The sequence below is a fragment of the Anabrus simplex genome, chromosome X, assembly GCF_040414725.1.
Source record: "Anabrus simplex isolate iqAnaSimp1 chromosome X, ASM4041472v1, whole genome shotgun sequence".
NCBI lineage: Eukaryota > Metazoa > Arthropoda > Insecta > Orthoptera > Tettigoniidae > Anabrus > Anabrus simplex.
In genome coordinates this window covers 180,457,476-180,484,359 of record NC_090279.1, presented here as the reverse complement: position 1 = coordinate 180,484,359, position 26,884 = coordinate 180,457,476, and positions in this window count along the sequence as shown.

Below are 26,884 nucleotides of genomic sequence, written 5' to 3'. Positions count from 1 at the left end.
TATACACTCTGAGCTGCCACACTACCTGCTAAATCCACGTTCGCCACGAGCCTCGTAATCTGCGTCTATGCACTGTCCGCCATACTTACTTCCGTTTGGCCGTTACCTTCATTTTTCGAAATGTGGGATTCCTTCTATTTTTTTTCTCTCTGATTAGTGTTGCATAGAGAATGGTTGCCTAGTTGTTCTTCCTCTTAAAACAATAATCATCACCACCACTTATGAAATATGCTAGGATAATCAAGTAAAGACACAGGTCCTGTTTTGGGATGTAATATCCAAATGTTTTACAACTACCGGATTTCTGTTCACACACAGATGTCACTCACTCTGGTCGGTGAGGTCTTGCATACAAGGGCTGCATATCATTATTGTAGGATGAGCTTTTTCAGTGTTTGAAATCAGTTTCTACTCACTGCTTAGTTTTAGACAACCGGGCGAGTTGGCCGCGCGGTTAGGGGCGCGCGGCTGTGAGCTTGCATCCGAGAGATAGTGGGTTCGAATCCTACTGTCGGCAACCCTGAAGATGGTTTTCCGTGGTTTCCCATTTTTACACCAGGCAAATGCTGGGGCTGTACCTTAATTAAAAGGCCACGTCCGCTTCCTTCCAACTCCTAGGCCTTTCCTATCCCATCGTCGCCATAAGACCTATCTGTGTCTGTGCGACGTAAAGCCACTAGCAAAAAAAAAAGTTTTGACAGGTTTTGAAATGAATGTCTGACAAGGAAGAACGCGTCAGGCTTTTAGATAATACAGAGCTCGATAGCTGCAGTCCCTTAAGTGCGGACAGTATCCAGTATTCGGGAGATAGTGGGTTCGAACCCCACTGTCGGCAGCCCTGAAGATGGTTTTCCGTGGTTTCCCATTTTCACACCAGGCAAATGCTGGGGCTGTACCTTAATTAAGGCCACGGCCGCTTCCTTTCCACTCCTAGCCCCCCCCCCCCCCACTGCCCCATCGTTGTCATAAGACCTATCTGTATCGGTCGACGTAAAGCAAATAGCTTTTAGATAATTAATTTCATTCTAGAAAACAGCTGTTCAGACTTTCTCCCCATTATCCGTATGAAAGCTCAAGGGAATGGAATACACAGGATCTGCACAAAGGAGGGTATTATGCCGCATTTCAAGCTAATATCCCTAACAAACCATGATTCGACAGCACCAAACTCTCCAGACGTCACATCACATCCCTCATATGCATGCGACTGGGACATGGATGTTACGCCAACTATCCCTACCGTATAGAAGTGTTGGACTCTCCCACGTGTGAATATGGTCCTCCGTGTGTCGCAGATTTGAACCACGTTGTATTTGTTTGTTCAAAGGACAATGCTGCACGATCAGTAATGCTCTCAAAATTGATTAAATTTGGAACTCCATTTCCAATCATTGTGCCAGTTCTTCCTCCTGTCAATCAGAGAGCAGTGGCGGATTCTGGTATAGCGCAATGGAGCAATAAACTTCCAATCTCCTGTTTATATCAAATTGCTATTAACTACTAAATTTTCGCAACTCCCTTATCAAGCTCGAATCTCTTGCTAAGTCCATCTATCCGTAACATATTCATACTGACTTTCAATTCATGCGAACGTGCAAAGTCCGTATAATAGCTGGATACTCGGCTAAAATGCATCTCCTTGCAAGGCGAGCTCTGCATCCGTAGCTGGGTAAAGGGAGAGGTGAGGTGCGGGGGACGTCGGCCAGTACGAACACGAGGTCAGGATATCGCAGAAACGGATATCTGTGCTATACGCATGCGTAATCGCAAGTTGTGTTGTGCGCCTTATTAGCGCTAGTGTTGACAAGCATCATTGCTACTAAAAGTCATAGACTATTAAACTGCCAAACTCCGATACATATTTTCTCCCAAATGGATCAATACTTACTAAACATCTATCCATTTGCGTTCTTTGGAGTAGGGGTAATTACCTTTTGGAGGGAAACCTAACGAAATGTCATCGAGGCAAAGCGGATCTATCTATTATTCTATCTATCTATCTATCTATCTATCTATCTATCTATCTATCTATCTATCTATCTATCTATCTATCTATTTCTAGTTTCCACTCCCCTCCCTGAAGGGGAGGGGCGGGCCACCCTGAAGGTAACGCTTTCACTCTGGCCAGGAGTTTCGGCAGGTTGGAGAAGGAGTGATGGTATGGGGAGGAGGGTAGTTTGATGTATGGAGTTAGGAAGTGTGTGTGGATGGTATTTAATTATCGGGGATGTGTGCAAGGATTAATATAATAGGAAAGGAAGGTGGGTAAAGGAAGGGTTTTTTGTTGTGGGGGAGGGCATATAATTTTTTTCATTTTTTATTTTTTTGAGGGGTAGGGCATATATATATTTGTTTTTTGTACATTGATATTTAAATACGGTTTACAGTTTGACATTACTTGAGATATTAACATAAAATAATGAGTTTTATCTTTACAGTCATGTATGAAGTTCCAAAGTTTAACACAGTGCTTATTAGAAATTTTCCGTTGATTCCTTCGCCATGATGATCTCTTCTGAAGATAGAGGGGCCAATATGTGAAGAGTAATATTAATTTCGTGATGCACTCACAAGACGACATTTAACAGGATGTAAGTGTATTCAGTGATTAAAAATATTGGGCAGTATGCGATGCTAGGATGTGGGTGCAGGAGCTGAGGGGGCTGGGGATGTGTTCAGACAAGGGTTTCTAACGGAGTAAAGTGGAAGTGCGAATTTAGGCCGGAATGGGTGGTAAGAAAATGAAGATTAAATGTTTGGTTTGCGGCGGCTTGTAAGTGAGCGAGAACATAGGGACGGTTGTAGGGATGGATATTTAGTAATGAAATGGTGACAAAACGAATTAGATCCTCTACTGTAGGTATTTGGAAAAGGGAACGCCTAGGTGACGTAGGTGGATCAATGGTTCTGATAGGGGCTATGAGTTGTGGTTGATTTCGAGGTGGTGCAGGGTGATTACCTCCACAGGTATGGCATTGCGGGGGTTGATGCGTGTTGGGGCACCGGGGTGTAAAGTGATCTTGATGGCAAAGTGGATCAGGAAGATAATACTAATGAAAACACTAATTGCCTAGTTCACACGAGTTCTTAAAATTAAGTTACCAACATTGTCAATAGTACGAACGTACATCCTTTAAGTTTCCACGTATTTTTCAACTGTGATACTTGTGTCTGTGGTTGGGCCCACAAAAGTTAAAGTCTGACATTTGAGCGGCGAAAGCAGTTACGGTACTATAATACGAAGTACTCTGCGTTGTCATAGTTACCTCAATCTGCGGCATGTCACCCTTTCATACAGGCTGAATTTTTAATCAATTATGTTGACCTAATGCAATTTAATAAACTTTGACTCGTTCCTAAGCTCGTGCTAATAAATCCAGCATGTAAGACAGAACACGTCATTGCCGATAAATACAGTATGGGATTTGATATTCACTAAACTGACAATAACCTCAACAAATGCACATGTTAAATAGAAAATAGAACTGTACAGCTAGCCACTGGTTAACTTGAAAAAAAAAAAACTAACAACGAAAATAATATTCAGGAAAAAACACTTAAATTATTACATAAACCAGCAACAACAAACACAGCTAACACAGTACTACACCGAATAATATCTCAAAAGCGACTGAGAGCAAGCCAACCCACGTGGCGATAGCATCCTTCAATGTGGCATCTCTGTTATCGTTGCCATAGCAACAGACCATGTTCGAGCAGCGTTAGTCAACTTTTTCTCGCCGGTGGCGCTAGACGTCAGACTCCAACTCTCGTTGACCCAACTATACGAAAGTCTGTTGAACCCCCGGCGGCGAAAGTCACGAACCACCACTGCCAGAGAGTATATGCCACTATAGCGGAATTTCTTAAAAATAGTAATTTAAACATATAATTGTGTCTACCTCTCTTATTTAATAAAAATAGTATTGATTTTAGTCGCGTTCAAAAAAAATTTGCAAATCATGAATTGTGAATGTCAGAACATCCAGGGAGTGTGTGATGTGAAAGAGACCGTCTCAGGTGATATTTTCTGTGTCATTTCTGTTATTTCTTTCCTGTGTCTGTTCTATGTATATATACACTGTTGTGTGACTTGTACATTTTTACTGGTTTTCTGGCTGTATGGCTGATGTGGCCAAAGCCAAGTCAATGTAAAAAAAAAATGAAGAAAATAACAGCTGTTTGCTTCGAACCCTACCGTCGGCAGCTCTGAAGATGGTTTTCTGCGGTTTCCTATTTCTGGGGCTTTATCTTAATTAAGGCCACGTCACAACGTTTCCCATTCATCGAAAACATTCGCTGTGTTATTGAGACGTTAAACTACTAGCATAATAATAATAATAATAATAATAATAATAATAATAATAATAATAATATTTCTTATTACTATTTCTTATTATCAATGGAAACCGACAAACCGAAGTTCGCTGGCTAGTGGATGCACAAAAGGACCTCGCAGAAGTCGACGTTGATCCAATGGCAACCACAAGGAATACATACAGACAAAAGATCAACACCCATAAATTTGCACCCAAGAATCCATCTGAGAAAAGCTTGAAACTCAAAAACTCTTGGACACAATAAAGACGACAGTCCCATAGTGAAAGGATGAGGAAGTTTTGGGAAAGAAGATTAAGAAGATGAAGAATACCAGTGCTATTTAATGGTTCCACGTGCTCCTTAGGGGGCTAAACGAATGCATTAATTGTAATAAAATTTATAGAAGAAAAAATGTGTGAAATCGTAAAAAATAATAGTTCTGAGCTCTGAGTGAGGGGTAGGAGAACTTACCAATGTTGCACACGTTGAAGATTATGATAAATATCCCTGCCAAAGAGAAGGCCGTGTTAAAAAAGATAGCAGGCAACACGGCACACACGATGAGGTTCACTAAGACTACCAGAGAATACACCACCACCCAAGGCAGCAATAAACAGGCATTCTCCTGAAACGACAGACAGTGTATTAGAAACAAACAAACAAACAAACAAACAAACAAACAAACAAACAAACAAACAAACAAATAATAATAATTGTTCCGAGATATCTGTGGAACAGCAGAGGTGAAAGAAGGTGTGGGCTGGAATGGGTCTAACTACAACTTCGAAAGATGAATTAAAATTTCAACAAAGGTTATATTTTCTAAACTTACCAATGGTAACATAGAATTTGAAAACTTAACAAGCTAACAACAAGCCAAAATCAGATACAAAGAAATTACAAGTGTTAGGGGATAATTACAAGGTCTGGGCTTCGAGCCCCACAATCACAATCCTTGAGCTATTAGCCCAACTTTACCAAGGTACCAAATTCGAACAAAGGGGCAGAAAACCTCATCATGCCAAGGAGCACTTGCTCCCAATTACAATGTTAAGCCTCCTAGAGGCACACAGAAATCAAATTTAGGAAAGATCAGACCCGCTCTCAAAGTTCAAGCCTATCAAAGGCCACAACGAATTTCACTTCTATCTGCCCTCAAGGCACACAAAGAAACAGGGGTATTTAATACCCAACCTATAGGGCCTTCGCAATGAAAATAAAACAACAGGTTAATTTACTGGCCCAAGGTACAGAGAGGACTGGAGGCGTGAACTTGCACTCCAAATACACTTTTTAAAACCTAAGTGGCTCTAGGCCGATACACACGGGCTAGTTCCAAGCTAGGGAGGTGACCCGTATGAGAAAACTTTCATACATTAAGGAAGAGAAGAAACGGTTATAAAAACGTGGTCATCTCAATTTCAAAATGAAGGGGAGTTCGAGATGGTAAAGCACTCTCTATCCCCGCTTTACAGTGAAAGAGATTTGTAGTTTTTACATAGACAGAAGAGGAATTTACATTTAAAGGTGGTAGGTTACATATTAAAGGTTTAGAACCCTCCCCGAGAGTTAAACTGCTGAGCTGGCAAGAAATGAAGGTGTTAACAGGCCATTACCTTGTTGAAGAGCAGCTGCTTGAAGAAAGAGGCGCTTCCCGCCCCCTGCTACATATCCACACACTAAGTTAGATGTTACTGAAGTGGCCCCGAGACAAGAAAATCAGCAGTTTTTATACCCTCGTGGAAAATTCGAAACCTTTCAGGAATGAGAAGACACACCCCCCAATTTTATTGGATAGCTTAGAGCTACATATCCATATCGAAGAAGACATGATTGGCTGAAAATTAATTAAAGAAATTTGGGATTGGCTAAGTTCAAAACTGGCGGAAGGAAGGATTAATATTGCCAACCCAAAAAATAAAAGAACAAAATTTAGTAAAGACAACAACTTTTGAATACAAAATTTCTTCAAGAAAGTTCATTCCTTCGCACCAGAGTGCGTAATCATAGTTTTTAGTAGAGACATCTGGTAGAGAACGTCCACACTTCTTGATCAATTACAAACAAAAACACATCAAAATTCACACAGAGCCATCTTCGGAGAAACTGTTGAGTTAATACAGTTTTTTAAAGTTCAGGCTTTCTCCTGTAGAGGAGTTTCAATTGGCGCAATATTTGAACTAGCGGCGTGGAGGTGTACCGCCCAGTACAACAACAACAATAATAATAATAATAATAATAATAATAATAATAATAATAATAATATAACTTAGTAATTGGGAGTAGTCAGGTGGCGCTGTTGTCGATGTGTAGTGTGCATTTGATGAGCACCCAGTTCCGGGTGTTGTTGCTGAGTGGCGTTGAAGTGAGGAGTGTCGATTTCACCGCTCTAAATCATGTTTTCAAAAAGGTGATCAGCGTTCGTGGATTAAAATTGAGGTTGCCCGTGGCAAAAAATCATCACAATGTTGTCGTGGATTACGTGAAGCCTGTGGGGGAATGCATTGTCGTACAGGACGGTTACACGATGGCTCAAGGCGTTTCGTGCGGGTCGGAATGAGGTCTTGGAACACCCTCCGAACTCACTAGATATGAGTCCTCGTGACTGCGAGGATGCCGATTTCCTGACATGACATCAGTACTCCGCGCAGTAGGGCGTTCCGTCGCTGTCATCCACAGAGGACGCCTTGTTAACAGTCCCCTACGGCTTCCCGATATTTGTAAAGGTAATAGACTTTGCGGGTGACTTCACTGAAAGAACATAATGTAGTTGTACTTGTTAGTTCATTAAGGGGACACTGTGGTGAAATTTCTAACTTCTATATTTTTCAATGAATTTTTACAATATTTTTTCCTGAGGTGTAACTCTTCAGATATAGTAATGCAACCAACTTTCAATATTGTACCTATACAACTTTTTGAGTAGGGATTTTTTTTTTACTTTCCTTTTACCAGCATCGTCTACCCAGTACCATTCTGGATGTTTACAGTGTGTTTCAGAATTCTGTAGTGGATTACAGATCATACAGTATATCCAGGTAATAATAAATTATATACAGGTTCTTACATTAACTGAACTCATATAAATATCTATATACAACAAATTTCATGACATAACCTCACAAATAATGCGATCGTAAACGAATAATGATACTTAATAAGTGGATGTACTTCACAAGTCATAATCATAATAATTATAATCGTAAAATAATAATAATTCGAGCTCGATACTTGCATTTGCACTTACGTCAAGGTCAGAGGGATATTAAACCACGGACGATTTAACCGAATGTGTTCAAAATATATCCATGGGATGAGCTCGTAGAACGATAGTTTATTCTCTTCTTATTATTCTTCTTGCAATATTATTATGACTATCATGTCATAATCGTTACAGTTATTAAAAGTAATCAATAAAGCAGTAGTACTACTCAGCTGTTGTTCTCTGATTAGTAATACTTATCCTGATCCCTATCTTTTTCACCCACAATCGTTACATGATTGCTAAAACTTTCCTCAGTGTGAGAAGTTTTTGATATTCAAAATTAAATTGTGAATAATAATACGGTTATCTATATTATTATTATTATTATTATTATTATTATTATTATTATTATTATTATTATTATTATTATTGCCTCTGAGACGCAGGTTGATCTGCAACGACAAACGCAAGAATGGAACGATTGGCTGTCGCAATACGGCCTGTGTCCCAATTAAAGAAGACTGAATACATGACGCCATATCCACAAGCAATCGGAACCATTCAGGTGGAAGGCGCGAAGACCTGCCGCGAGTGACAAGATTCAAAAATTTTGGCTCCACGATCACTGATGATGGCCGGCTTGTCGAAGAGATCATTGCAAGGATATCCGCAGCCTGTATGGAATGGCGAACAAGGACCGGCGTCACTTGCAACCGGAAGATGAAATATAAACTCAAATAAAAAGCATATCGTACTGTATCTTATCTATTGCACTGCGAATGTTGGATGACTACGATTCAGACAGAGAAGATGCTGATGTGGACAGCTTGCATCACTAAACTGGATCGCATCTACAATTAAATCATCTTGGAGAGATTTGGCGTTGCACCAATTCAAGACAAAATGCGCGAGACTCGTCTACGATGGTTTGGGCATGTACTAAGGACAGGGGCCGACACTATCGTGAAAACGAGGTACATGTTAAAAGACGTCCAAAACAGCGATAGGCCGATACTCTTCACAAAGACCTGAAGAGAGTCGATCTCCACCCTAATTTATTTATTTATCGTATGGTGAATGTATGTACATTATATATAGTTTCAGGATAAATGTGCGTAGTCACAAGTCCGTACAATACTACAACTCTAGGTCTGTTTTGACCCAATCAACTGCTTTATCCAGTGTGCGGTGAATGTCCATTAGCGTTCTTTTGAAAGCTCGAATTGGGAAATCAGCAACAATGTGGTGGATTGACTGAGAAGAGGCACTACAACCACATCTGCCTTGTCCAGTTCTCCACTGTCGTCTTGGAAGATTAAATCCTTGTACGCGTTTAGAAGGATTCTCAACTAGATGTTTGTTGACTACTGAAGAGTGATCCCACTGGGCTTTCCATGAACTGGAACTGTTAACATGAAAAGAGGTTCTTTCAAGATCCATTGTTGTTCGCCAGGGTGGTTTCCTTGATTTTAGTCGTTGATGTTCAGTGTGTGGGATGGGTAGTTGGGGGTTCCGCTGAATGGTTTTTCAAACCTTTAGGAGAACTTCTGATGGTCTTGGAATATTGCTGAGAACAGGAAGCCATATCGTGTTCGTGCTCCGAATTCAACCCGTGATTATGCGCATTGCCTGATTGAGTTGTACATCGATCTTCTTAGTGTGAACACTATTGATACAAGGGGGGCAGCAGTATTCAGCAACAGAATATGATAAGGCTAAAGCTGTTGATCTTAGAACATGAGTATTGGATCCCCGTGATGCACCAGCAAGTTTCTCAAGAATATTATTTCTAGTTTTAACTTTAGCAGCTACATTTGAGAGAACTAAATGGAGAGAACGAATCCATGTAGCGGTCTCCACCACCAGGAGAAACAAACGCTGAAGAAAAAGAAGGTTATTATTTTTTTTGCAATTTATTCCATTTTAATTTCTTCATAAGCTTCAAATGATTGTAGTTAAGAAGCACAGTTTTCATTTATTTTTATATTGTATATTAGATATATTATGTGCAGTAAGATAGCATAGTAGCATGATAATTTGTTTTATTTTGTTATTCATGCATTTACTGCGTAAGTACACTGACTGACAGAGCAAATGCAACACCAAGAAGGAGTGGTTCGAAAGGGATGAAAGTTGGGGAAAAAACAGAGACGGCACGGACGAATAATTGATGTTTATTTCAAACCGATATGCAGGTTACACAATGCGCACGGCATCGACTCAGTAGGATGTAGGACCACCGCGAGCGGCGATGCACGCAGAAACACGTCGAGGTACAGAGTCAATAAGAGTGCGGATGGTGTCTTGAGGGATGGTTCTCCATTCTCTGTCAACCATTTGCCACAGTTGGTCGTCCGTACGAGGCTGGGGCAGAGTTTGCAAACGGCGTCCAATGAGATCCCACACGTGTTCGATTGGTGAGAGATCCGGAGAGTACGCTGGCCACGGAAGCATCTGTACACCTCGTAGAGCCTGTTGGGAGATGCGAGCAGTGTGTGGGCGGGCATTATCCTGCTGAAACAGAGCATTGGGTAGCCCCTGAAGGTACGGGAGTGCCACCGGCCGCAGCACATGCTGCACGTAGCGGTGGCCATTTAACGTGCCTTGAATACGCACTAGAGGTGACGTGGAATCATACGCAATAGCGCCCCAAACCATGATGCCGCGTTGTCTAGCAGTAGGGCGCTCCACAGTTACTGCTGGATTTGACCTTTCTCCACGCCGACGCCACACTCGTCTGCGGTGACTATCACTGACAGAACAGAAGCGTGACTCATCGGAGAACACGACGTTCCGCCATTCCCTCATCCAAGTCGCTCTGGCTCGGCACCATGCCAGGCGTGCACGTCTATGCTGTGGAGTCAATGGTAGTCTTCTGAGCGAACGCCGGGAGTGCAGGCCTCCTTCAACCAATCGACGGGAAATTGTTCTGGTCGATATTGGAACAGCCAGGGTGTCTTGCACATGCTGAAGAATGGCGGTTGACGTGGCGTGCGGGGCTGCCACCGCTTGGCGGCGGATGCGCCGATCCTCGCGTGCTGACGTCACTCGGGCTGCGCCTGGACCCCTCGCACGTGCCACATGTCCCTGCGCCAACCATCTTCGCCACAGGCGCTGCACCGTGGACACATCCCTATGGGTATCGGCTGCGATTTGACGAAGCGACCAACCTGCCCTTCTCAGCCCGATCACCATACCCCTCGTAAAGTCGTCTGTCTGCTGGAAATGCCTCCGTTGACGGTGGCCTGGCATTCTTAGCTATACACGTGTCCTGTGGCACACGACAACACGTTCTACAATGACTGTCGGCTGAGAAATCACGGTACGAAATGGGCCATTCGCCAACGACGTGTCCCATTTATCGTTCGCTACGTGCGCAGCACAGCGGCGCATTTCACATCATGAGCATACCTCAGTGACGTCAGTCTACCCTGCAATTGGCATAAAGTTCTGACGACTCCTTCTTGGTGTTGCATTTGCTCTGTCAGTCAGTGTATAATATAGGGGCACGTGTCCGCAACTTTGCCAGTTACAATAATCCATCTACTTATATATCATGGTTGACATGCTCGAAAACTTGGTATATTTCAAAATGCTCCATGGAGTATACAGGGTATATCCGTGATGATGATTCAAATTATCAGGGATGATGGTGGATGGCAAATTAATCAATTTGAGATAAAAAAAACTGTAGTCAGGGAATGTTCGAGTCAGAAGTTGTTAGTAATCCAAGCTGTTCTTCCCCCTGCCTAAATGCACCAGTGTATACCGTGTTGTTTCAGAAATGTGCTACCCACGTTCCCACTTGCCCTTCGTCAACCCTACCTCACTTTGGAACGAGGGTTCGTGAACACCCGGATCAGACATTCCCTGCAGAGTGGATAGGAAGAGGAGGTCCTGTTTCGTGGCCCACTCGTTCACCTGATCTCACCCCACTTGATTTTTCTTGTGGGGCCATGTGGAAAGCCTTGTGTATGAGACACCTGTGGAGACTGAAGAGGATCTCTTGGCAAGAATTCTCGCCGCCTGCGACGCTGTTCAAATGACACCGGGGACATTCGAACGAGTACGACAGAACTTTGTGTGATGATGTCACGCAGGACGACGACATTTCTTGTAAATGAAGCAGCTTGTGAAACTTGTGCACGTAAACGGACTTAAATGAGTAGAATTGTGCTTAACTTTTGGCTCGATCGTTTGCAGACTACGGTTCCTTTTCTCAAATTGATCCATTTGCCGTTCTCCATCATCCTTGAAAGTTTGTAATATCAGCACGGGCACACTATGTAAAAATGCATGCATGTAGGCCTATGTATGAGGGTGAGGCGTGTCCGGGGCAGTACTCCCAGGATGTGTCCCTCTACAGCATTGTTGGAAGTCTCTATCATCACATAAATACATAGATACAGGACCTCCAGTTTTATGTCGAATCCGAACTACAGGAACGCGAGATTTCACTTCAAAATCCCCAGATCCATTGACCGGGAATCAACCCGTGGTCGCCTTGCCACTCATCTATCACCTCCCCCTCCAATGGGATCCTGCCGTTCCTTTTCCCCGTAGATAGCAATACCGAACATCCAGATATTATTATTAGGCCATCTCAAGACCACATGAAGCCGTTTCCTTCTTCTTGTCTTCCCAAAACTTCTTCTTCCTTTCTCGGTGTTCTTTTCTTTATTTCGTCCATTTATTGCCTGATTTCTTCATGGCTTTCTCCGGAAATTCACCATCAAATATTTTTTTCTTACATTCTTTTCTATTTGCGATTATTCTTTCTTTAATATTGAGTAGTTCCAAGTCCTTCTGAATATGAGATATCTACTGTGTGACAGAAGCCTTAGCTTGGAGACATGCCACAACTTCGTCAGATGCTATGCATATTGAGTGCTTCTGTACGACGCTGAAATATGGATTCTAAAATGTAATTCCATTAAGAGAATAACTGCCTCCGAGATGTGGATATTCCGAAGGATGTTACGGATCTCGTTGACTGACCTCGTCTCTAATGCTGCCGTGCTCAGATGCATGAAGAGGGAACGGATGTTGATGTGTACAATATATACAATAAAATCAGCCTCCTTGGGCGCATTATGAAGAATGAAAAGTACAACCTAGGAGTCGCGGTCGAAGGACACACTACAAGAAAAAGTGTTCTCAACTATTGTTTTGTTTAATATGTCTTTGTCCATACTGTTCAGGTGACCAAGGTATCTGAATCTCCTTTTTTTTTTTTCTGAAAGCATGGCCTATTTTTTCTGATGCTTTGTACAAGTCCTCTCAGTTTTAATTACTGCGTTGATGGAGTGAAAGTTGCTTTTGGGGATCATTGTAAGTGCCTAGGTCTTTATGTAAGGAAATGGGGTAATCACATAAATATGATTGTAAATAAAGGGTACAAATCTCTGCACATGGTTATGAGGGTGTTTAGGGGTTGTAGTAAGGATGTAAAGGAGAGGGCATGTAAGTCTCTGGTAACACGCCAACTAGAGTATGGTTCCAGTGTATGGGACCCTCACCAGGATTACTTGATTCAAGAACTGGAAAAAATCCAAAGAAAAGCAGCTCGATTTTATTCTGGGTGATTTCCGACAAAAGAGTAGCGTTACAAAAATGTTGCAAAGTTTGGGCTGGGAAGAATTGGGAGAAAGGAGACGAGCGGTTCGACTAAGTGGTATGTTCCGAGCTGTCAGTGGAGAGATGGCGTGGAATGACATCAGTAGACGAACAAGTTTGAGTGGTGTCTTTAAAAATGGGAAAGATCACAATATGAAGATAAAGTTGGAATTCAAGAGGACAAATTCGTTTATTATATTATTATATTTGCCTTTATTTGTAGTGGCGAAGTTAGGACTCATGGTCCTCTCTTACACTTAACCACAAGAAGGAAGGGGAGTTAGGGATTGGAATAACTTACCAAGGGAGATGTTCAATACATTTCCAATGTCTTTGCAATCATTTAAGAAAAGCCTAGGAAAACAACAGATAGGGAATCTGCTACCTGGGCGACTTCCCTAAATCAGATCAGTAGTGATTGATTGATTGATTGATTGATTGATTGATTGACTGATTGAAATCTTGTTCTTGTATCAATAATTCCATTCTCCCGAAAAGTTTCCATTAGTTATTTCCCTTAGGATTCTCTTTTCTGCTTCGCGTATTCTTCTACCTGAGAAGGTACTCGAACACACTGTTGTATATAAAGCTGATGGAAGGATTACAGTTTTATAGTGACTCAATTCCTGGATACTAACATTTTGTTCGACACATTCATCATTGCGTGATACGCTTTTTCCATTCTGTGAATTTGTCCTTTCGTTCTCTCCTCCTCTACCGCCGTTACTGTTATTACTTCACCTGTTTGAAATTGTTGACTCTTTTTATTCTCTTGTTTTCGATTATTATTATTATTATTATTATTATTATTATTATTATTATTATTATTATTATTACCGAGCTCGATAGCTACAGTCGCTTAAGTGCGGCCAGTATCCAGTAATCGGAAGATAGTGGGTTCGAGCCCCACTGTCGGCAGCCCTGAAGATGGTTTTCCGTGGTTTACCATTTTCACACCAGGCAAATGCCGGGGCTGTACCTTAATTAAGGCCACGGCCGCTTCCTTCCACTTCCTAGGCCTTTCCTATCCCATCGTCGCCATAAGACTTATCTGTGTCGGTGCGACGTAAAGCAAATAGCAAAAATATTATTATTATTATTATTATTATTATTATTATTATTATTATTATTATTATTATTATTATTATTATTATTATTATATGATGGTCTTGTAGGAATAGCAATATCATTTCGGAAAACCTTGTTTGTAACGAAGATTTCACGTAGAATTCCACGAATTTGCAAATATGCAAAAAAAAAATTTTTGTGAACCGTACATTCTTTGTGTTGTGTGTAAGTGTTCATTAAGACAATCACAAACACGCAGCACCCGAACTAGATGATATATTATTGAAAGTTAAAATTCCCGATCTGAGAATCGAACCCAGAAATCAGCACCGTAAACATTTAGCCATGAAACCGGACAGTTCCTACCTTTATCTTCATATTTTGATTTCCTACCTTTAGAAACTCAATATTAGAAATTCAAATATTTCTAGTGGGAAGTAAAATGTTTGAAATTATTCTCCCTAGCTATGCCCCTAAAACCAAAACCTAGGTACACCAGCCCCGAGGGGCCTTGATCAGTACAACAAATTCTTTCGGCTATTATTCTTGGTTTTCTTGACCGGAGTCGCCATATCACCGTCAGATAGCTCCTCATTCGTAATCACGTAGTCTGAGTGGATCTCAAACCAGGGTGAAACCTCCTGGTCTGGCTGGGAATCGAACTTTGGACCACCGAGCTCGATAGCTGCAGTCGCTTAAGTGCGGCCAGTATCCAGTAATCGGGAGATAGTGGGTTCGAACCCCACTGTCGGCAGCCCTGAAGATGGTTTTCCGTGGTTTCCCATTTTCACACCAGGCAAACGCTGGGGCTGTACCTTAAGTAAGCCACGGCCGCTTCCTTCCCATTCCTAGGCCTTTCCTACCCCATATTCGCCATGAGACCTATCTGTGTCGGTGCGACGTAAAGCAAAATAGCAAATAAAAAGAACCCTGGACCTCCGCGTAAGGGGCAGGCACGCTACCCGTACACCGCGGGGTCGGACTAGCTATGCCCCTGTTTCCTGTATAAAATAATAATAATGCTCTTTCATTAAAAAAAAAAAAAGGACCTCCCTTTGTTGTTAGAGATCAATAGGGGAACTCATTTGAGACAGTGACAGAGAGGGTTTTAATGTTTCACTGGTTGTTGGCGCTGTGCGTGATAGGCCGAGTGATGGAAGGTTACTGGAGTGAGTGTCTGTCTGTCTGTCAGGGCGAACTAATTCAATTATTGATCTCCAAGAAGTAGTCTTATAGGTCATGGACTTCCTCAACTTCACTTTTGTGAATTTATTATCAGTATTTATTAGAGACTAGAGTTGCTAATGAGAGCTAGTGGTCACTATTTGAAGACCAGGTAATTGTCTCCTCTTAACAGAAACTTTCAGCGGGGAGGGATACTAGCTTACTGATATGGTAAGGAAAAAAGGCAATAATTGCAGAAATACAAAAAAAAAAAAAAATGGAGATTTTGGAATCGCCTCGATGTTCTGCAACATATGAAAATCTACAACCTGTTTCCAATCATTCGACCGGGTCAGGAATGGAATAGAATGAAGCCCCATCTAGCGGCGAGAATGGGAATTGTGCCGGCTGCCGAAGCCTGTCGCACTCCTCTGGGGTAGTGATTAATGATTGAGAGATGAAATGAAATGATATTGGAGAGTGTCGAAGGAATGAAAAATGACAGGCAAAACCGGAGTACCCGGAGAAAAACCTGTCCCGCCTCCGCTTTGTCCAGCACAAATCTCACATGGAGTGACCGGGATTTGAACCACGGAACCCAGCGGTGAGAAGCCGGCGTGCTGCCGCGTGAGCCACGGCGACACTTTCTGCATAATAATAAAATACTAACAGTTTCCCGCTGGCTCCGCCCGCAATGTACTAAGTATGGTGGTGTTCGTAACTATCCTCACGGATGTATTTGCAAAGTTTCGAGTTAATGAAATAAAGCACATGATCTTCTGTGGTAATAGAATGTAATATTATGTTCACAAAATACTTGAAAATACATCACGCAAAGGAATTGAATTAAATGTTCCTTGGAACAACACTACGCGCCGAACTGTTAAAAAGTCCTTCAAAGATTTTCGCCATGGAGACAAATATGTACTCATAACTTTACTCAGAATCTACCAATTTAAGTAGTTATTACCTCAAAAGAAAGCGCTTGATCCGTTGAGTGTTTTTAGACCAAAACAATCTGTGTACCTCAATTATAACGAAAGATTTGATTGCTTCAATGAGATGTTGAAGAAATGAGGCGTCAAATTGAATGTGCACTCATAACTTTCCTCAGAATCAACCAGTTTGAATAGTGAGGAGCTGAAATGAAAGAGCTTGATCCAGTGAGTGTTCTTAGGCCAAACTAAACTCCGTACCTCAGTTACAACCAAAGATATGATTGCTTCAAAGAGACAAAAAATTGAAAAAATTAAATAATTTAAGGGAGGCTGAAGTTAAGTGATTTATAATACCTGATGACAAATCTTTGCATGAATACCTTTCATTTAATAAAAATTGAAGGAAATCGACCGGATAGAATAGCCGGACTGACTGACTGACTGACTGACTGACTGACTGACTGACTGACTGAAGTTTTTATAATTTTTTATATATATAGATTGAAAAGCTGCCGGATGAAACTGTCTTTACATCGGTCTGGTTTCAGACCTACTTTGCTTTACTGGACATGATATTTTATTTAAAATACAAGAAAAATAAATAGCTGACGTTGCAATTTTTTGGATATATAACTCTAGGGCTTGTAGATGGGACAATAAACCAAATCTCTCGTGGACATCTTTGGCTGAGTTTTAGTTCACTTTGTCGGGTACACACCAAATGTGTCACCAGACATCTTCTACATGCCGACATCCAACGAAATGGAGTGTAGAGGATGGACTGTTTTTTTCGCCCTTCAAAAATCCGACTCCCTCTGCCGGGTTTGAACCCGCTATCTTGGGATCTAGAGGCTGACACTCTACCACTGATCCACAGTGGGAGCTGGTGTGAAAACGGTAAACCACGGAAAAACATGTTGAAGGCTGCCGATAGTTGGGTTCGAACCCACTATCTCCCGAATGCAAACTCACAGCCGCGCGGTCAACTCGCTCGGTAAAATATTAAGTATGGTGTGAACTGCAATATTTTTTCATGAATGTAGCGTTTGTATACATTAATTGTAAATATACAAATATTTTGGAACTTGGAAAATAGGTGCAATGAGTATGATACGAAGATGAGCCTTCTGAAGACTGAACTGATGTCAGTAGGTAAGAAACCTAAGAGAAATGACTATCATGTTCGGAATACGAAGCTGGAACAGGTAGACAATTTCAAGTATCTAGGGAAGATGGTTTTCCGTGGTTTCCCATTTTCACACCAGGCAAATGCTGGGGCTGTACCTTAATTAAGGCCACGGCCGCTTCCTTCCAACTCCTAGGCCTGTCCTATCCCATCGTCGCCATAAGACCTATCTGTGTCGGTGCGACGTAAAGCCCCTAGCAAAAAGCAAGTATCTAGGATGTGTATTCTCCCAGGATGGTACTATAGTAAGTGAGTAAGTAGTATAGTAAGTGAGATTGAATTTTTTTTTTTGCTAGGGGCTTTGCGTCGCACCGACACAGATAGGTCTTATGGCGACGATAAGATTGAATCAAGGTGCAGTAAAGGTAATGCAGTGAGCTCGCAGTTGCGATCAGTACAGAATGAAGTCAGCTCCCGGATGAAACTATCTTTACATCGGTCTGGTTTCAAACCTACTTTGCTTTAATGGAGTGAAAGCTGGATGGACTCAGGATATCTTATTAATAAGTTATAAGTAACAAACATGAAAGAAGCGAGAATGATTGCAGGTACAAACAGGTGGGAACAATGGGAGGAGGGTAATCGGAAGAGGAGGTAAATGTAAAGTTGGGAATGAACTCGACTGATGAAGCTGTGTACATAAATCAGTCACCTAGGAAAATAATGGACTCTCTCATGGAGTATAAGAGAAGTAAAGGAGACCAATATTACGATGATTAGACTCAGTCCCTAGTGATTTAAAGATAAGAGGTATGAAACTAAATGAGGCCACAGCGCTGGTTGAAAATAATTTAGATATTGTGGCGGAGTTCAATAAATTCACAGAGGCTTGCAGACTGAACTCTGAAAGGCATAACAGTCTATAATGAAGATGCGTATACGTATGTATGTAATTATATATATTTTAGCAAATTGAGTGATATTTTCCTCTGTAATCTGGTTAATTAAAAAGAAATCCTCAGTTCTAGCCCTTCAGACAAGCAACTCAATGTTGATAACATCCTAGCGATATGAGCTACGAATTTTAGGTAAATTAAGTATAATAAAGTATGAGAATACATTTTTTTATTTATTCCTAAAATTTACAATGCTTTTCTTAATCATTGTTATCCGGTCGATTAGATTAGCAGTTTGCCTTTTTCTACCACTACGAGCGCTAATGTGAGTCAATGCAGAGTTTCACTTAAGCTCCACTACGAGCGCTAATGTGAGTCAATGCAGAGTTTCACTTAAGCACCACTACGAGCGCTAATGTGAGTCAGTGCAGAGTTTCACTTAAGCCCTGTCCGGCTCCATGGCTAAATGGTTAGCGTGCTGGCCTTTGGTCATAGGGGACCCGGGTTCGATTCCCGCCAGGGTCGTGAATTTTAACCATAATTGGTTAATTTCGCTGGCACGGGGGCTGGGTGTATGTGTCGTCTTCATTATCATTTCATCCTCATCACGACGTGCAGGTCGCCTACGGGAGTCAAATCAAAAGACCTGCATCTGGCGAGCCGAACTTGTCCTCGGACACTCCCGGCACTAAACTCCATACGCCATTTCACTTAAGCCCTTATAACTACATTCGGTGTGGATATTTTAAATAATAAAAAAAAACTCATGAGGGTATTGAGCCACGGAACACATTATAGAAAGAATTATGCAAATAAGTTAATTTGGCTAGGATTTTAATAAAAAAAGAAAACGAGTAAATAAACAGAATGAACAGCGACAGACTAACTAAAAGATTATTCAAAGTAATCAACTCAAAGAAGGTCAAAATAAAATGGCTAGAAGAAACTAAGGCGGACCTCCAAGAAATAAATATTACAGACGACATCATGGAAAATCGTGGAGCTTTTAGAACCAAAGTAGGTAATCATAAATTTAGGGAGAAACCAAAAAAGACAACTGGTAGGAAGTGGTCGACAGAACGCAAGATGCAACACAGTGCATTCATGAAGAGATTTTGGGAGGATAAGAAGGCACAAACCATCAAACCAACTAACAAGTTCAAACGCGCTCTATGAATGGGCATAACGAAGGAAGAAGAAGAAGAAACAAGCAATTTTAGGCTGTTTTCCGGAACTGCATATAGGTCGGAAGTGATTTTCGATTTTTTTTTTAGTTTGATATAGCTATCCCTGCCTTTGCTGGCGAGATGTAGTGTTTACAGTGCACTATGTCTTCTGGTATGGGCTATATCAAATTTGTTACTTCCATTGACCTGTCTCAGTCTCATCCTTGGCTTTGACAATATGAAAGTGACTGAGGTATTGAGTGATGCTAGTAATACCATTGCTTATACAGCCAGTCCCTGTTATCAATTGTGTGAAAATCTCGCTCATAGGGTCGGTTGGTGCATGCAATTCAGTGGGCTTGTCAGATTGATATGTAATAGCAACGGCTGGCTCGGTGAGGAAAGCAACGGGAAACTACCTCACTCCTCATTTCCCTAGTACGCCTCTTCAGTGACGCCTAGGCTATTTATGACAGCTGTTGGCGGAGCTGCAGAGGATCAAACCAGCCTTCGGGCTGAATACCCAACATACAAAGCTATCCAAGACTCACAATTTGAAACCTTTCCGAGACCTTTAGCCCTCCAACTCTCGCCACAATTGAGGCAATTGTTTAGGCCTAATTGTATGTTTTTCGTAATATGGGGGCCCCTACGTTCTCTGCTAAGAAATGTTGTCAACGTTAAAAACTAACACAAGTGACATATTCTGCGAAACTTTTAATGCAAAAAGAAAGTGTTTTTCTTCTAAAAATGTAACGTCATGTTGTGGGGTGCCATTAAAAGCAGATCGAACATCGGTTAACGATAGCAGTCCGTTGAAAAGTTAAAAAGGAAATGTAAGTTAGTTTCCGAGTCTGTCCCTATGAAATATGGACGAGGAAAGATGAGTTTATACACAAATTATTTGACCTTCAGAGTTATTAATTTCAGTCGATGTTCTCAAATATTTAATTTCTCATCACTACTGTACATCCTGATCTCATTTTTTATTTGTATTTTAAGTGAACTTTAATACCTAGTAGCTGGACATGTAAAGTTCATGTCATGGCTTGACTTACTGGGGCAGGGTTCCTCTCCACTTTTTATGGTCTTCTAAATATTTGAAACCATTCACCTGGTCCAGTTTTATATTAAAAATGCACAGCCTGTTCCCAGTCATTCGACCGGGTCAGGAATGGAATTAATGAAGGAAGCCCCCATCTAGCGGCGCGGATAGGAATTGTGCCGGCTGCCGAAGCCTGTCGCACTCCTCTGGGGCAATGATTAATGAATGACAGATGAAATGAAATGAAATGATACTGGAGTGTTGCTGGAATTAAATATGACAGGGAAAACCGGAGTGCCTGGAGAAAAACCTGTCCCACCTCCGCTTTGTCCAGCACAAATCTCACATGGAGTGACAGGAATTTTGAACCACGGAACCCAGCAGTGAGAGGGCAACGGGCTGCCGCTTGAGCCACGGAGTCTCCCAGTTTTATATTCCCGACCTGATATCAATCCGCTCAGGTTTCATCTCAACTAACATTACGTTAGTCTTGGAGGGCTAATTTTTATGTCATATTCTTATATATTCTATCAGAATCGTAGTTATCAAAATGCCGGGCTGAGTGGCTCAGACGGTTAAGGCGCTGGCCTTCTAACCCCAGCTTGGCAGACCGAGCTCGATAGCTGCAGTCGCTTAAGTGCGTCCAGTATCCAGTAATCGGGAGATAGTGGGTTCGAGCCCCACTGTCGGCAGCCCTGAAGATGGTTTTCCGTGGTTTACCATTTTCACACCAGGCAAATGCCGGGGCTGTACCTTAATTAAGGCCACGGCCGCTTCCTTCCACTTACTAGGCCTTTCCTATCCCATCGTCGCCATAAGACATATCTGTGTCGGTGCGACGTAAAGCAAGTAGCAAAAAAAAAAAAAAAAAAAAAAAAAAACTTGGCAGGTTCGATCCTGGCTCAGTCCGGTGATATTTGAAGGTGCTCAGATACGACAGCCTCGTGTCGGTAGATTTACTGGCACGTAAAAGAACTGCAAGTAATCAACTTCATTTTCCGTATCAAAATTTAATCACTAAGTTTTACAATATTTAAAATTCTTCCACCGTTTTGATACTTTTTTTGCCTTTTGGCAATTTTTTTTATTTGTCAACAGTACATGTTTCGTTCCTTAAGCTACAACAACAGCTGAGGATGTTCCTAAATAAGGAACGAAACATGTACTGTTGACAAATAAAAAAATTGCCAAATGGCAAAAAAAAAGTATCAAAACGGTGGAAGAATTTTAAATATTGTAAAACTTAGTGACGTAAAAGAATTCCTGCGGGACTAAATTCCGGCACCTCGGCGTCTTCGAAGACCGTAAAAGTAGTTAATGGGACGTAAAGCATATAACATTATTATTATTATTAGTTATCAAAATATAATTCACCTCTTTGTATAAATAAAATAAAATAAAATAAATAAATAAATAAATAAATAAATAAATAAATAAATAAATGGTCTACAGTTTGACTGTCTTCCAGGTGGCATATTCCCTACCAATTGTGTGACTAACCTTTTCTAAGGTAGTGTTTTCGATGAAAATTTTCCCTTGATTAATTATTCCGATCTCTTATTCCTTATCCTGTAAACGAATATTGTTCCCAATCTGTCGTTTTGAACCCCGACTTTATATTCATATTGTGATCTTTCCTATTTTTAAAACTCAAGCTTATTCGTTTACGAATGTCATTCCACGACATTTCTCCACTGACAGCTTGGAACATACCACTTAGTCGGGAAGCTCGTCTCCTTACTCACAAGTCTTCCCACCTCAAAGTTTGCAACATTACTTAACACTGTTCTTTTGTCGGAGATCTCCCACAATAAATCGTGCTGCTTTCCATCGATTGTTCTTCCAGTTCTCGTGTCAAGTTATCCTAGTGTGGGTCCCATATACTGGAACCATGCTCTAAATTGGAGTCTACTAATAATAATGTTATTGGCTTTACGTCCCACTAACTACTTCGCACGGTTTTCGGAGACGCTGGAGTGCCGGAATTTTGTCCCGAAGGAGTTCTATTACGTGCCAGAAAATCTACCGACAAGAAGGTGACGTACTTGAGCACCTTCCAATATCACCGGTTTGAGCTAGGATCGAACCGTCCAACTTGGGGTCAAAAGGCCAGCGCCTCAACCGTCTGAGCCACTCAGCCCGGAAAATTAGGGTTTTACCGGAGACTTATATACCCTCTCCTTCACAACCTTACAACCACCCCTAAATGCCCTCATGTTCATGTGAAGAGAAAACCAATATAATCAATGATCTTTAGGGCTGTCACCCAAGGTGGCAGATTCCCTATGAATTGTTTACCTAGCTTTTTCTTAAACGTTTTGAGAGAGCTAGGAAATGTATCAAACTTTTCCCTTGATAATTTATTCCTCATCCTATAAATTAATATTTGTCCCAATCTGTCCTCTTGAATTCTGACTTTATCTTCATATTATGATCTTTTCTACTTTTAAAACTCCACTCAAGCTTATTCTTCTACTAATGTCATTCCACGCCAACTCTCCACTGACAGTTTGAAACATACCACTTAGTCGTGCAGCTCCTCTCCTAACGGTCAGGTATCCCAACTCAAACTTTGCAACATTTTCGTAACATTACTCTTTTGCCGGATATCACCAAAAACAAATCGCGCTGTTTGCCTTTGGATCTTCCAGGTCTCGTATTAAGTAGATGTAGTGGGGGGGTCCCATACACGGGAACCATACTCTAGTTGGTATCTTACCAGAGACTTATACGCCCTCTCCTTTAACATCGTTACTATCACCTCTATATACCCTCATAACCATATGCAGAGATCTGTAATCTTTCTTTACAACCATGTTAATGTGATTCCCCATGATGTACAGTCGCTTCATCAACAGAGTAATTAAAACTGAGAGGAATTTTCCTCTTGGTGAAAACTTACTACCTGACTTGTAAATATAACTTCAGGAGCTGATAAAATGACAAGGGCGTCAGAAATGGATTTTTTCAATTTATTTATCAGTATTACCTAACCTATAACGCTCATATACCTACCTAGTTCACGTTGTTTATGACCATTCTCTATACACTTACGGAATCTTGTGCGATGTACAAAATTATCTTACCTGTAACGTTCCCATGACGAGCAGGATATTGACAATAATCTGCACGCCGAAGAACACTGACATAGCGATGACCAGTATACGAACAACTGAAAAGATGAAGAGATACCAATTAAGTTAGTTACTTGTCATTTCCTTATGGCTAGAGAGACCGTAAGGAGAAATCGAAGTACACAATCTGTAAATACACACGGTGTTACCGTGATGCAGACTTTCAGGGATGCTGGAGAAGGCTACATGCACGGAACACCGGTCCTGAAATGCCTCGATCGCAACATTGTATGCCAACAGCGTTTTTCGTAGGTTGCAGGTTTATCAAGGCATGTGGATTATACATGATACCCACTTTTCACGTGCTACTCGAGAACACCTTAATCAGACATTCCAGGTAAAGTTGATAGGACGAGGAAATCCTATTGCGTGGCCACCTCGTTCGCCAGATCTGAACCCATTTTATTTCTTCTTGCGGATTTATGGGAAGAGTGCTATCTGTCAGACACTTTGCATGGACTGAAAAAAGAACACCTGGCAGGAATCCTCACTGTTAGTGACATTGCTAGGACGACACGGGACGCCGGATACGCCAGAACTTACTGCGACGTTGTCGAAGCTGGGATACGCTATTTTGAACAGCTGTTGTACCTTCGCGTTCATTAGTAACTAATGACCAGAAATATTCATTTCAGGAAAGGAAATCTTTACAGTCCCTAGAGCCACGCCATACCGGTTATACTCACTCTCTCATTGGTTCGAGCATACTACTGAAGAGCGAAGATAAGTATGTCAACTCATCTCAGCTCTCAAAACGGGTCATAAGGACCAAGAAGCGGAACACACGATTCAAACATTATGGCCCTTGGCTGACTTACGACCTGTTTTAAATAGGAAAATAACAAATCTTTCGGCTTTTTCAAAATTCTAAAACTTTTTCTCACGAATAAATCTCGAAATTAACTCCCTCCATCCCATTCAAATTTTAAATTTTTGAAATAAAATTAAGCGATGAGAGGGTATTCTTCTCTTACTAGAGGCAAAGTACCGTCTCTCAACCTGATCGATTTTCCTCGGCCAGTGCAGTAAACAGAGACTTTTTCCTATTCATCGGGTGTTCTCGGGAACAGATGAGTAAAAGGGCATAGTTTTCGCCCTGGGACTCTCATTTACTGGCCCTCAACAAAAAATAATCGTGTATCAGGACACAATAGACCGTTTTAGACAACATTCTTCTAATATGACCACCAATAATCACTACGTTACAGTACACGTTTCTGTTTCTGGGCGAGGGTTAATTTTGCTTTCTTCTTCCTGTATTGTGTTGCGGAGAAGTTACTCTCTAGCCATCAACGCGACAAGACTTCTGCGCGTACAGGACCTCTCATATAAAACTAAGACCGATCGCACGGTGTTTGTACTTGAGCTACGGCATTTACCTCAGCCCAGCTTACATCGCGCGCGGCCGCCCTGCTTTAAGCGTGTATACGATACCTTATAAAAGATGCTGGAAGTGACGCCCTTCCTGTGTTATACAGGCATTGTACCTGGTAACACTGCCTTCGTGATGTACAGGCCGTACTGTACCTCCGATGACGTCACACAAAGAGGCGAACTGTTTCCTCCGTCCGACCCGTGTAATGCAAGGACATGATGCGTCTGTACCTTTTGTAATTATGAAATATTTACAAATGTATTAATATTACAGGTGAGATCACTAAAACCTGTAATCGCATCATAACTCGTAAGTCAGATCAATGTCATTTTAGGAGAGGTAGGTTTGAAGTGCGATCTACGCGGTCAAAGCTTCAATGTTTTATTCGTCAATGTACCCAACAAATAATTATTATGCATTAATACAAATATGGAGACAACAAACGTGCAATAATAAATTCTACTTCTATACCTCTGGATGGCCATAATTACAGTAGCTTTCTTGTTTTCTTTTTGTTGTTGTTGAGACTTCTGGCACTATACTTCGAAGACTTTCTTGAGACCCTTTCTTCTATACAAACATTTGTATCACTTTTTGTTTAGGAATAGCCCATGTTTTCCAAAATATTAATGCACTGATCATCCAGATCTATTAGTTACTTCCCACATTCACGGAAACTGCCGAGGAATGGTTTTTACTCGAGTTAACTTTTGGGAGAAGAGGCAGCGCGTACTCAACATTACGAACCCAAGAAATAACCATATGTAGATTCCATTGGTTGCTGTCCACTTTTATACTTGTTCTGTATCAACAATAAAACACTCTGTTGTAAATCTGTGTAACAAGATAGTCAAGAGCAGAACTCATCATCAGCTCTAGAAAATGAGTGAAACTTACTCCTTTATTCTTTGTAATAGGTACTTTTTCGGTTAGGATTTTAGTTTTTCATAAAGGTTACCTGCCCCCATACGAAGAAAATGAAAATATTAATGTCTATTTACTTGTACAGTTGTATTTTCCCCGTGGTACGCGCAAGTTCTCAGCATTGTGGCAAATGCGAACTCTCACACACTGTATTAAAATTTGAAGCATATTATATTTCCATTAAAACGTGTTATACGATAACAATTACATGAATAAATTCCACGAGAAGTATTACGTCCCTTGAATTTACATTACTCACCACGTAAAGATACCATGCCTAACCTAAATTATGAGGTCTCATTATCTTAATAACAACTGTTTACGTAAATCCTGCTGTGATCAATTTAAAGAAAAAACATGCAATATAATTAAATATAAGTTTTAGTCTCTCAACAGTCACAATTATCTTAAGAATGCCCCCAATCCATATGTATTACATTCACAAGTACAATTTGTAACATTCGCTTAGTTCGCCTCAACTGATCAGCTGATTGGTTTGGCGCGCTTTCTACAGTACGGCCTGTATATTACGAAGGCAGTGCTGGTAACCATATTCTGGGTGATGTGAGTGAGTTCTCTCACTGTAATGTTTCTGATTTCATTCGTAATGTTTTTTTTTTCAGTTCCTCCAATGTGTGAGGATTTGTTCGATACACTTTTTCTTTCAGTTTACCCCACAAGTAAAAATCACACACTCTTAGATCTGGAGAACGAGAGGGAAATAGACTAGCACTGATCACTCTGTCTGTAAACACTTCCGAGATTGTAAGAAGGGAATCTTCTGCTGTATGAATAGGGGCTGAATCTTGTTGAAACCACCCACGCGATTTTTTTCTTCCGTTAACCGAATACAGTAGAGACAATACGCGACACTTCCGGATTTAGCCTTGTTAAAATGGGAGACAAT